Raw genomic sequence first — 14,189 nt, 5'->3', positions numbered from 1 at the left:
TCTGATGCCATCAGAATTTGTTTTTCCTCCAATTTAGAAACAATCTGAGGGCCAGACCTATCCTTCTCCATAATTATCTTGAAACTAATGGAATTATGATCACTAGATCCAAAGAGATCCCCCTATGCAGATTTCTCTCCCCTTCCTTGTCTTGTTCCCCAATGGGAAGTCCAGTATCACACTGGCTTTAGTTTGGACCTCTATAGTTTGATTAAGAAAACTTTCCTGAACACATTTGACAAACTATATCCCATCCAGCCCTTCCACAGCAGGGTCCCAGTCTACATGTGGAAAGTTAAAATCCCCTATCTCAACCTTGTGTTTCTTGCAACAGTCTGTGATCTCTCTAAAAATTTACTCCTTTAAACGGTGTTGATTATCAGGTGGCCTGTAATATAATCCCACTCCATGATTGTCCCTTTCTAATTCCTCACTTCCACCCATATAGTAAACAAACTCTCCATTCAGCATTAAACTGACATCATTTGCCCTGACCAGTAATGCCACCACTCCTCTCTGATCCCAATACTGTACCTAATGGAGTTTGAAGAGATTTGGTACGTCAACAAATACACTCAAAAACTTCTATAGATGTACTGTGGAGAGCATTCTGACAGGCTGCATCACTGTCTGGTATGGGGGTGGGGGGGCTACTGCACAGGACCGAAAGCTGCTGCAGAGGGTTGTAAATTTAGTCGGCTCCATCTTGGGTACTAGCCTACAAAGTACCCAGGACATCTTCAAGGAGCAGTGTCTCAGAAAGGCAGCGTCCATTATTAAGGATCCGCAGCACCCAGAGCACGCCCTTTTCTCACTGTTACCATCAGGGAGGAGGTACAGAAGCCTGAAGGCACACACTCAGTGATTCAGGAACAGCTTCTTCCCCTCTGCCATCCGATTCCTAAATGGACATTGAACCCGTGAACACTACTTTGCTTTTTAAAATATATATTATTTGTTTTTGCACAATTTTTAATCTATTCAATATATGTATACTTTAATTGATTTACTAATTATTTTTCTATATTTGTATTGCATTGAACTGCTGCTGCTAAGTTATCAAATTTCATGACACATGCCGGTGATAATAAAGCTGATTCTGATATTTCCTCCCACTCATCATGCATAAAACAATGGAACCCCAGAACATTGAGCTGAGAGTCCTAGCCCTCCTGTAATCAAGTCTGATGAAAGGCTATGAGTCATAATTACACATGCTGATCCATAATAAGCTCAACCGCCTTCTGAAAGTGACGATAGGGTAAGGATAGCCTGCGGCACTTGTAATGAAGTGAGACTGCCGGTGATGATTCTGTTCCAGGTGAGAAAGGCTGGGTTGACTTCAGCATTGTGTGCTCAAGGCAGACAAGCGAAGCCTCTGTAGTGAGCCTTTTCCCAGAAAGGACTTTCTAAAACATAGCACCCCTTTAAGTAGGGGAGTGGCAAAAACAGACAAAACACCAGAAAGGCGTGAAACATACCCACCAACTATGGCTCTATTGTCTTCACTCACTTCAAAATGCTGGAAGTTTACCTGAAATTTCGATGGATTTTTAACACCTCTATTGTGAATGGTGATTGATCTTGTTATTCAAACATACACAATTTACAATAATCAATACCTGTAACTGATCAGCTAATTCTGTATAAAAATAGTTTTCTGTTCAGACCAGAACAGTGTGGGTGAGTGCCAGTAAAATAAGAAGAATGTTTGAGTCGTTAAGCATCCATGTGTTCTGGGCCCTATTATTTTATTTTATTATTGGTGAAAACAGTTGCTTAGAGGTTCCACTGAGATGCTTAACCTTTGGCTTCATAATATGGGAGAAAGGAATTTGGTCCAGGGAGCTGATCACTCCTAAACCCTAGGCTGCTCACCCTTCACTTTTGCCGATTATAGCTCCATTGTCCGCCGATTAAAGCGACGAGGGAGATTGAGGCATTGGAACGGGTACAGATGGCGAGCGCCAGCTGCTTGCTCTGTACCGGAGAGGGGAGAGCTTGCCGCCGTGCCTGGAGTGTCGCCCAAGACGAAAGACTTTTTTTTCAGTTTTACAGTTTTTATATTGTTTTATTCACTCGCTCTTCTTGTTGTATTTTTTTTTGGAGCGTTGACGAACCTGATCCAGTTTGTTTGCTTTTTTTGTGCATGTGCCTGATTTGTTTTGCTCGGTTTTTGTGCGGAAGGACAGATTTGGGGACTGGTGATCGTGCTGCCTTTCTTGGTAGTTTCATGGCTACCTAGAGAATTGAAGGATTTCGGAGTTGTATACTTGGATAATAAATGAACCTTTTGTACTTGTGTGAGACTTGCTATGCTGCTCCTCAGCCTCCGAGCAATATTGTGACTGGTAACTTTTGTTTTCACAGCATAGTTGTTTAGGTAACACAATTCTAAGTGTAATTAGGTTTTACGGTTCTTTGACCCAACAAACATGGAAATGGGATGGTAGGGGTAAGAATGGGGATGGGGTGAAGTATGTTACTGCAGCCAGGAAGGCTCCAGACTAGACTTGGGTAACGGTATGTGCAACGCCTATAGCACTGGTGACTCTAAAACCCCGTTAGCGGAACCTACTGGATGACTGGCCACCAGGCCTATACTCAGAACAAGTGGGATCTTTGGCCTTAACCAAAGCCATGGAGGGGTTGATGTTCTCTGGCCTACATAACACACATATAGTACACCCATATGTGCATATGTGTATACGTGCATGTATGTGTGTATATGTGGATGATATATATACATACATATATATATATATATATATACATACATACATATATATATATACACACACACACACACACACACACACACAAATATACACATATTATACATATACACACATACACACACACACCCCTCCCGCCTGCCCACAATCGCTCTACAGGACAAAGAGGAGGGAGTATGGAAGTCATGGTAAGGGCAAGGATATCCTTGAGCAGTTGTAGTTAAGTGAGACTGGCGGAGAACCTCAGTTTATACCACACATGGTGACTAAGGCAGTGTGAACTCAAGTCAGATGAGTAAGACTGCAGTAGTGAGACTTTTCCAGAAAGGTCTTCCAAAAACGTCTCTTTACACAATGTGGAATGCCAGAGACAGACGGGGTAATGGAATTATGTGAAATATACTTTATTAACTTCAAAATATCAGTGCCTGTCTACTTGAAGTTTCGATTGACTTTAATATTTCCATTTGAATGGCGACTGATCTTGCAAGTAAGGAATTCAAACATATCCCATTTACAACAATCAATATCTGTAACTGATAAGCCAACTCTGTATAAAAATAGCAGTTTTCTGTTCAGACTTCAGAACAGTGAGGGTGATGGGCCATGCTGTTCTCCTTGTGCACAAGTAAAATAAAAGTAATGGTTGAATCCTAAGAGTGTGTGTGTGTGTTCTGTGCCTGGTTATTTTACTTTATTATTGGCAATGACAGTTACTTCAACAGCATTACCTACAATACTCCTTACATTGAAATAGACACAACTCAGAATAGTACTCCCACTACGCTCAACCTTTCAATTCCTGTCTTTGTATGAAGGCTTAATAATATTTTACCCCGCAACCATTCTAGTTTCCATCCCCATGCAACTCTAGTTTTAAACTCCCTGGAGCAGAAATGACAAACCTTCCTGCAAGGATATTGGTTCCCCTCCCACCCATACAGGTCCCACTTTCCCTGCAAGAGTGCCCAATGATCCAGAACTCTGAAGCCCTCCCTCCTACACCATCTGCTTAGCCAAGTGGACACGAACCCTGAAAAGCTAGGTTTAAACTGAGCAGCCTTTGTGTATGTGGGCCACTGCTATTGGGGGAAGTGGAGGCGTTGGCGAGAAGAGACAGAGGCTAAGGTACCTTTCTTTCTTTCTTGTCTATTAGTGCCTTGCTAATGTAGTGAGAATGGGTCCAGGGTCTGTTCTTCACGTCAGATGTGAGAATTCTGGAAGACCCCCAGACTTACTGATATGTACATCTGTGTGAATTGCATCTAGCTGCAGCTCCTTACGGACTGTTTTAGGTAACTGGGGCTGCTGCTGGATGACTTTCAGCTCATCGGGAGAAAGACTATATAGATGAGAGCTACAAGGAGGTAGCCACCTTCAAGTTGCAGGAAGCAGGTAGTTGGGTGAGTGTCAGGAGAGGGAAAGGGAATAGGTAGACAGTGTAGAGTACTCCTGTGGCAGTTCTCCTCAGTAACAGATACCACTTTGGATACCAGTTGGGGGCTAGATGTTCTACCGGGACAAAGCTGCAGTGACCAGGTCTCTGGCACTGAGTTTGGCTCTGAGGTTCAGAAGGGAAGTTGGGAGAAGAGAATTGCAATGGTGATAGGAGATTCAGTAGTTAGGAAGGCAGACAGGAGATTCTGGGACGTGAAAGAGACACTCAGATGGTATGTTGCCTCCCAGGTGCCAGCGTCAGGGATGTCTCAGATCAGATCCACAGCATTCTAAAAAGTGGGGAGGAAAGCGTGAGCAGCTGGAAGTTGTGCTACCTATTTGTACCAACAACATGAAAAGCAGGACCTCAAAGGTAGTAATCTCTATTTGTACCGACAACATGGCTTGGAAAAGGGATGGGGTCCTGAAGGGAGAACATAGGGAACTAGGTAGGAAGCTGAAAAGCAGGACCTCAAAGGTAGTAATCTCTGGATTGCTGCCTGTGCCATGCACTAGTGAGGATAAGAATAGGATGATTTGGCAGATGAATGCGTGGCTGAGGAATTGGTGCAGGGGGCAGGTTTTCAGCTTTCTGGGTCATTTGGATCTCTTCTAGGTAAGGTATAACCGGTACAAATATGACATGTTACGCCTGAACTTGAGGACAGGCAGTAGCTTTGAGGGCAGATTTGCTAGAGTTGTTGAGGAGGGTATAAACTAGTTTGCAAGTGTATGAAACAGAGGTTGGGCAGTTGGTATACAAGTGTGAAGTGAGAGTGTGAGGAAGGATAGGCAGTTGATAGGGAAAAATTGCAGCAGGTGGGATTGGATGAACAATACATACAAAATGCTGGAGAAACTCAGCAGGTCAGGCAGCGAGTCAACAGTCAACACTTCGGGCTGAGACCCTTCATCAGGACCTGATTTGGACACATCTGGCTGAAGCATATCTAATTTCAAACAACAGGAATTCTGCAGATGCTGGAAATTCAAGCAACACACATCAAAGTTGCTGGTGAACGCAGCAGGCTAGGCAGCATCTCTAGGAAGAGGTGCAGTCGACGTTTCAGGCTGAGACCCTTCGTCAGGACTAACTGAAGGAAGGGTGATTAAGTGATTTGAAAGTTGGAGGGGGAGGGGGAGATCCAAAATAATAGGAGAAGACAGGAGGAGGAGGGATGGAGCCAAGAGCTGGACAGGTGATTGGCAAAAGGGGATACGAGAGGATCATGGGACAGGAGGTCCGGGAAGAAAGACGGGGGGGGGGGGGAACCCAGAGGATGGGCAAGAGGTATATTCAGAGGGACAGAGGGAGAAAAAGGAGAGTGAGAGAAAGAATGTGTGCATAAAAATAAGTAACAGATGGGGTACGAGGGGGAGGTGGGGCCTAGCGGAAGTTAGAGAAGTCGATGTTCATGCCATCAGGTTGGAGGCTACCCAGATGGAATATAAGGTGTTGTTCCTCCAACCTGAGTGTGGCTTCATCTTTACAGTAGCGGAGGCCGTGGATAGACATGTCAGAATGGGAATGGGATGTGGAATTAAAATGTGTGGCCACTGGGAGATCCTGCTTTCTCTGGCGGACAGAGCGCAGATGTTCAGCAAAGCAGTCTCCCAGTCTGCGTCGGGTCTCGCCAATATATAAAAGGCCACATCGCGAGCACCGGACGCAGTATATCACCCCAGTCGACTCACAGGTGAAGTGTTGCCTCACCTGGAAGGACTGTTTGGGGCCCTGAATGGTGGTAAGGGAGGAAGTGTAAGGGCATGTGTAGCACTGGTTCCGCTTACACGGATAAGTGCCAGGAGGGAGATCAGTGGGGAGGGATGGGGGGGACGAATGGACAAGGGAGTTGTGTAGGGAGCGATCCCTGCGGAATGCAGGGGGGGGGAGGGAAAGATGTGCTTAGTGGTGGGATCCCGTTGGAGGTGGCGGAAGTTACGGAGAATAATATGTTGGACCCGGAGGCTGGTGGGGTGGTAGGTGAGGACCAGGGGAACCCTATTCCTAGTGGGGTGGCGGGAGGATGGAGTGAGAGCAGATGTACGTGAAATGGGGGAGATGCGTTTAAGAGCAGAGTTGATAGTGGAGGAAGGGAAGCCCCTTTCTTTAAAAAATGAAGACATCTCCCTCGTCCTAGAATGAAAAGCCTCATCCTGAGAGCAGATGCGGCAGAGACGGAGGAATTGCGAGAAGGGGATGGCGTTTTTGCAAGAGACAGGGTGAGAAGGGGAATAGTCCAGATAGCTGGGAGAGTCAGTAGGCTTATAGTAGACATCAGTGGATAAGCTGTCTCCAGAGACAGAGACAGAAAGATCTAGAAAGGGGAGGGAGGTGTCGGAAATGGACCAGGTAAACTTGAGGGCAGGGTGAAAGTTGGAGGCAAAGTTAATAAAGTCAACGAGTTCTGCATGCGTGCAGGAAGCAGCGCCAATGCAGTCGTCGATGTAGCGAAGGAAAAGTGGGGGACAGATACCAGAATAGGCATGGAACATAGATTGTTCCACAAACCCAACAAAAAGGCAGGCATAGCTAGGACCCATATGGGTGCCCAACAAAAAAGCAGGCATAGCTAGGACCCATAAGGGTCCCTCCCCTTTCTAGAAAGGGCCACCCCACTAGGAATAGGGTTCCCCTGGTCCTCACCTACCACCCCACCAGCCTCCGGGTCCAACATATTATTCTCCGTAACTTCCGCCACCTCCAACGGGATCCCACCACTAAGCACATCTTTCCCTCCCCCCCCCTGCATTCCGCAGGGATCGCTCCCTACACAACTCCCTTGTCCATTCGTCCCCCCCATCCCTCCCCACTGATCTCCCTCCTGGCACTTATCCGTGTAAGCGGAACCAGTGCTACACATGCCCTTACACTTCCTCCCTTACCACCATTCAGGGCCCCAAACAGTCCTTCCAGGTGAGGCAACACTTCACCTGTGAGTCGACTGGGGTGATATACTGCGTCCGGTGCTCGCGATGTGGCCTTTTATATATTGGCGAGACCCGACGCAGACTGGGAGACTGCTTTGCTGAACATCTGCGCTCTGTCCGCCAGAGAAAGCAGGATCTCCCAGTGGCCACACATTTTAATTCCACATCCCATTCCCATTCTGACATGTCTATCCACGGCCTCCGCTACTGTAAAGATGAAGCCACACTCAGGTTGGAGGAACAACACCTTATATTCCATCTGGGTAGCCTCCAACCTGATGGCATGAACATTGACTTCTCTAACTTCCGCTAGGCCCCACCTCCCCCTCGTACCCCATCTGTTACTTATTTTTATGCACACATTCTTTCTCTCACTCTCCTTTTTCTCCCTCTGTCCCTCTGAATATACCTCTTGCCCATCCTCTGGGTCCCCCCCACCCCCGTCTTTCTTCCCGGACTTCCTGTCCCATGATCCTCTCGTATCCCCTTTTGCCAATCACCTGTCCAGCTCTTGGCTCCATCCCTCCCCCTCCTGTCTTCTCCTATCATTTTGGATCTCCCCCTCCCCCTCCAACTTTCAAATCCCTTACTCACTCTTCCTTCAGTTAGTCCTGACGAAGGGTCTCGGCCTGAAACGTCGACTGTACTTCTTCCTAGAGATGCTGCCTGGCCTGCTGCGTTCACCAGCAACTTTGATGTGTGTTGCATATCTAATTTAGTGACAAAGTATCAGGAGCGAGGGTGATGAACTTAGAGCATGGCTCAGGACCTGGGACTAAGAACTAGTGGAGACTGAGTGTACACGGAATTGTGTGCCTGGAGTTGCAGGTGGGAGAGGAGGGTCTGAGTGAACACTTTGCTTCAGTATTCACCTGTGAGAGGGACCTTGATGTTTCTGAGGACAGGGTAAAGCAGGTTGATGTGCTACAACACATCTGTTAAGGGAGAGGATATGCAGGAACTTATATTAGAATATATGACACAGGTCACCCGGTCCATTGAGTCTGCTCCACCATTCCACCAAGACTGATTTATTACCCCATTCTCCTGCCTTGTCTGAGGATCTCACCTGGACTGTACATAACGGTTGTGTGGTGGAAAAAGCACAACGGCATCTCTTTAACCACAGACAACTGAAGTAGTTTGTCAGGAGTCCCCAGATCCTCAGGACTTTCTACAGGGGTACCATTGAGATCATCCTGACTGGATGTGTCGCCAATTGGTGCAAGAACTGTACCAGCGCCAGGGTACTGCAGAGAGTGGTGTTCTCAGCCCAGTGCATCTGTGGATGTGAACTTTCCTCTGTTCAGGACATTTAGAGCAGCAGGTGTGTAAAAAGGGCCCGGAGGATCATCAGGGACTCCAGCCACCCCGACCACAAACTGTTTCAGCTGCCATCATCCGACAAATGGTACCACAGCATTAAGACCAGGGCCAACAGGCTCCAGGACAGCTTCTTTCACTAGGCCATCAGATTTATCAATAAACATTGATCTGATTGTGTATCTATGTACATGAATACAAAACAATCATGTATAAAATCTTAGCGTTTGAGCAATATTCTTCTACATCTCCCTCCCTTATTACTTGTACGTAGCGACAAAGACGCAACAAAGATTTTTACTCCCTCGTGTTCTGAGATGGACGTAAGAAATAAAATTCTAATTCTCACCATTACATTTGACACCCTGACTAATCAAGAATCTATCAACCTCCGCCTTAAATACACCCAGTGACCTGGCGTCCAGAGCTATACGAAGAAATAAGTTCTACAGATTCACCATCTTCTAACTAAAGAAATTCCTCCTCATCTCTGTTCTAAAGGGCCATACTTCTACTCCGAGGCAGTGCCCTGTGGTCCTAGACTCCCCAGCTATCGGGAACATCTTTGCCACACTCACTCTATCAATCTTCACTAGCTTCAATAAGGCCACCCCCCCCCGCCACTCTTCTGAACTCCAACAGTACAGATCCAGAGTGATCAAGCACTCCTTATTATGTGTTAACCCTTTCATTCCCAGGATCGTTCTCATGAACCTCTTCTGGACCCTCCCCAATACCGGGGGGCCAAAACTGCCCAAAATACTCCAAGTGCCATTTAACTAATATCTTACAAAGACTCAGAATTGCATCCTTGCTTTTATATTCTCGTCCTCCCCAAATGAATGCTAACAATGTATTTTCCTTCTGTACCACCCACTTAACCTACTTAACCACTTATCCTTTAGGGAATCCTGCATGAGGATTTGCACCTGATTTCTGAATTTTCTCCCTGTTCAGAAAATAATCTATGCCTTTATTCCATCTACCAAAGTGCATGACCATATATTCCCTTACATTATTCAAACACTTCTTTGACCATTCTCCTAATCTGTCCAAGTCCGTCTGCAGACTCCCTGCTGCCTCAACACAACCTGCCCCTTCACCCATCTTTGTATTATCTACAAAACTATCAATGAGGAGAAGATGGCGACACGACACAGCGCGCGCAGCCTCTCCAGTGAATGATATCTGTTATCTGTCAAGTAGGGGACCGTGCACAATCCTGATTTGATGGAGAAAGACATGAGAGTACGGAGGAACACCTGGAGAAACTTCTGAAATGCCCGCTTCGCTGCCGCTGCTACTGTGTGGTAACCGGAATCTCCGGAGCAGAAGGCCCCGAATCCTCGGCTTTGCTTGATTCGGCGGCTGGCGCTAGGTCAAAGGCGCTCGGCAGAGGATGGCGCTCGGGAGGCTGTATCGGAGGGGCTGGTCAGAGGCTCGAAGTTTTCGGACGGATGGACTCGGTGTCGGCTGTGGTCGGCTGCTTCCAAGGCATCGGCAGTTGTCGGTGCCTTGGAGGTTTATGGCAGGGAGTTTCTCCCTTTTGCCGCCTGCTATCGGGGACTCGGGAGTCGATCGGGACTTGCGACTTCTTTTTACCGTGCCATGGTCTGTTCTTTATCAAATTATGGTATTGTTTTGCACTGCTGTGACTGTATGTTATAATTATGTGGTTCTGTCAGTGTTAGTCTTTGGTTTGTCCTGTTTTCTGTGATATCACTCCGGAGGAACATTGTATCATTTCTTAATGCATGTATGCATTTCTAAATGACAATAAAAGAGGACTGAGTGTTCTCATAATCTTAAAAAAAAAATCTATCAATTCCATCATCTAAATCATTGACATACAACATGAAAAGAAGTGGTCCCAACACCGGCCCCGCTACACCCACCTGCACAACACCGCTAGTCGCTAGCTGCCAGCTGCCAAGCAGAAAAGGCCGTCCTGATTCCCCCTCTTTGTCTCCTGTCAATCAGCCAATTCCCTGTCCACGTTAATATCTTTCCCGTAATAGCACGGGCTCTTATTTTGTTTAGCATCCTCATGTGGAACATCTTGTCAAAGTCCTTCTTAAAATCCAAGTAAACAACACCAACAGACTCTCCTTTGTCTATCCCACCTGTTATTTCTTCAAAGAATTCCAACAGATTTGTTAGGCAAGATTTCCCCTCTAGAAAACCTACTGACTTAGGCCTATTTTGTCCTGTACCTCCAAATACTCTGAAACCTTATCCTTAATAATTGACTCCAATATCTTGCCAACCACTAAAGTCAGGCTAACAGGTCTATAATATCCTTTATTTTTGTCTCCCTCCCTTCTTAAAGAGTGGAGAGACATTTGCAATTTTCCAGTCCTCTGGAACCATTCCAGAACCCAGTGATTCTTGAAAGATCACTACTAATGCCTCCACAATCTCTTTAGCAACCTCTTTCAGAACCCAGGCGTGTAGTCCATCTGCTCCAGGTAACTTACCTATCTTTAAATCTTTCAGCATCCCAAGCACCTTCTCCTTGGTAATAAAATACTGTCCAAAAGTCCAAGGCATGTGTAAAAACAAACTTGTAAAGTTAAGCAACACACACAAAATGCTGGAGGAACTCAGCAGGCAGATAGTATCAATGGAAAGGAGTACAGTTGACATTTCAGGCCAAAAGGCCCTTCAGCACGACTGAAGCAAAAAAGATGAAGAGTCAGAGTTAAAAGGTAGGGGGAGGGGAGGGAGGAACACAAGGTGAGAGGTGAAACTGTGAGGGGGAGGAGTGAAGTAAAGAGCTGGGAAGTCGATTGGTGAAAGAGATACGGGGCTGGAGGAGGGGGAATTCCAATCGCAGAAGGCCATGGAAGAAAGGGGGAGGAGCAAAGGGAGGCAAGGAGACAAGGTGAGGGGGGAGAAAGGGAATGGTGGGGGGGGCATTACCAGAAGTTCAAGAAATCGATGTTGCCTCATCGCAACAGTAGAGGAGGCCATGAATTGACATGTCGGAATGGGAATGGGAAATGAAACTAAAATGGGCGGCCACTGGGAGATCCCGCTTTTTCTGGCAGACGGATTGTAGCTGATTGGCGAAGCGATCTCCTATGAGAAAAAGCAGGATCTCCCAATGGCCACCCATTTTAATTCCACTTCCCAATCCGACTTGCCAATCCATGGTCTCCTCTACTGTCGCAATGAGACCACACTCAGGCTGGAGGAGCAACACCTTATATTCTGTCTGGGTGGCCTCCAACCTGATGGTATGAACATCAATTTCTCGAACTTATGGTAATGTCTCCCCCCCACCCCCAAGACTCCAGCATATCCGTCCCCCTTTTCCCTCTCACCTCATCTCCTTGCCTGTCCATCACCACCCTCTGATGCTCCTCCCCCTTTTCTTTCTTCCATGGCCTTCCGTCCTCATTAGTTTCCCCCTTCTCCAGTCTTGTCTCTTTCACCAATCAACTTCCCAGCTCTTGCCTTCACCCCTCCCCTCCCAGTTTCACCTTTCACCTTATGTTTCTTCCTTCTCTCTCTCCCACCTTTTAAATATACTCCTTAGCTTTTTTTTTCTCCAGTCCTGCCGAAGGGTCTCAGCCCAAAATGTTGACTTACTTTTTTTTCCATAGATACTGCCTGGCCTGCTGAGTTCCTCCAGCATTTTGTGTTTTGCTTGGATTTCCGGCATCTGCAGATATTCTCTTGAATGAAAAGTTTCCAAATATCAAAAATTTTACTATAAGGAGCAGTTAACAGGGGGGACCTCATAGAAACATTTCGAATGTTGAAAGACATGGACAGAGTGGATGTGGCAAAGTTGTTTCCCATGATGGGGGAGTCTAGTACAAGAGGGCATGACTTAAGGATTGAAGGGCGCCCATTCAGAACAGAGATGCAAAGAAATTTTTTTAGCCAGAGGGTGGTGAATCTATGGAATTTGTTGCCACGGGTGGCAGTGGAGGCAAGTCATTGGGTGTACTTAAGGCAGAGATTGATAGGTATCTGAGTAGCCAGGGCATCAAAGGTTATGGTGAGAAGGTGGGGGAGTGGGACTAAATGGGAGAATGGATCAGCTCATGATAAAATGGCGGAGTAGACTTGATGGGCCAAACGGCCAACTTCTGCTCCTTTGTCTTATGGTCTAAACAGCAAAAAAAACTAAATGCCTTTGCCTTTAAAACTGCATCAATTCTCTTAGGTACAGTGTCATGCAGTTTTATAAGAAAATTGGCTGGTAGTTATTCCAAGAATCTTGGAGAACTTGCCACAGTTCAATTGCAAACTTTAACCATCTCAGTTACTTCTGAATCCAGGTATTCCCAGACAGCCCCAACGATCAGGGCTTGTGGAGGCCATACCATCTGAAACCATATATTTAAAAAAATCTCAGGTGCCTAAGACCTTTGCACAGAACTGTAGCAACTACACTCACGAATTTCTGGAATATTGCTTGTGTCTTCCACAGTGATGACTAACGCAAAATACTTACCAAGTTCAACCACCATTTCTTTCTCCCCCATTGCTACCACCGAAATCATTTTCCGATGGTTCGATACCCACTCTCGCCTCTCTTTTATTCTTTATTTACCTGAAAAAACTTGGTATCCTCTTTTATATTATTAGCCAGCTTAACTTCCTTTTTCTTTTTTTTCCTCTATTTTTTAGTTGCCTTCTGCTGGTTTTCAAAAAGCTCCCCAGTCCTCTAGCTTCGCACTAATTTTTGCTATATTATATGCCCTCTCTTATTAGGATAGATAATTCTCAGGGGCCAGATGGGATATTCCCCAGGTTACTGTGGGAAACAGGGGAAAAGTTGGCTGCATGTTTGGTGATGACCTTTGCATCCTCACTGGCTACAGGAGTAGTTCCAGATGATTGGAGATTGGCAAATGTCATTCCTTTACTCAAAGGAATAGGGATAACCTTGGGAATTATAGAACAGCAAGTCTTAGGTTCAGTGGCAGGTAAATTATTGGAGAGGATTCTCAGAGACAGGATTTAGGAGCATCTGGAAAAGCATAGTCTGATTGGGTATAGCATGGTTTTGAGGGAGGCAGGGCATGACTCACGGGCCTGATTGAATTCTTTGAGCACATTGATAAAGAAAGAGCAGTGGATGTGGCGTATATGGATTATAGTAAGGCATTTGATATGGGTCCCTGTGGCATGGTCGTGTAGAAAGCCAGGAGGCATGGGATCCAGAGAAACCAGGCTGTGAGGAATCAGAATTGGCTTACCCACAGAAAGCAGAGGGTGGCTGTATTCTGCCTAGAAGGCAGTGACCAGCGGTATTCTGCAGAGATCTGCTCTGGGATGCATACTTCTGCCTATTTTATAAATTACTTGGATAAGGAAGTGGAAGGGTAGATTAGTAAATTTGCAGATGACATGAAGGTTGGAGTAGTGGATAGTGTAGAAGTTCATAGGTGACAAGACACTGAGAAGGCCAGATGGAGTTCAACCCGGAAAAGTGTGAAGTGATTCATTTTGGAAAGCTGAGTTTGAAAGCAGAATATGGGGTTAATAGCAGAATCTTAGCAGTGTGGAGGAACAGAGGGATCTAGGGGTCCACGTCCACAGATAACCCAAAGTTGCCGGGCAAGTTGATAGGGTTGTTAAGAAGGTGTATGGTGTGTTGATCTTCATTATTCAGGGGATTGGGATTGAGGCCAAAAGCCATGATGTTATGCTGCAGCTTCATAAAACCCTGGGTTGACCAAACTTGAAATGTGGTGTTCATTTCTGGTCACCTTATTATGGGAAGGATGTAGAAGCTTTAAAGAG

At 46.0% G+C, this 14,189-nt stretch overlaps 1 protein-coding gene across 1 annotated transcript in view; it reads right to left on the bottom strand.

Annotated features, from left to right (window-relative positions):
- Positions 1–14,189, bottom strand: part of LOC140212359 (GMP reductase 1) — an 89,308-nt gene that overhangs the window by 22,334 nt on the left and 52,785 nt on the right. The window lies entirely within an intron of this gene.

This window comes from Mobula birostris, chromosome 19, assembly GCF_030028105.1.
Source record: "Mobula birostris isolate sMobBir1 chromosome 19, sMobBir1.hap1, whole genome shotgun sequence".
In the NCBI taxonomy this organism is placed as follows: Eukaryota; Metazoa; Chordata; class Chondrichthyes; order Myliobatiformes; family Myliobatidae; genus Mobula; species Mobula birostris.
Note: the sequence above shows the minus strand (reverse complement) of the source record. Positions and strands in the feature narration are given on the sequence as shown.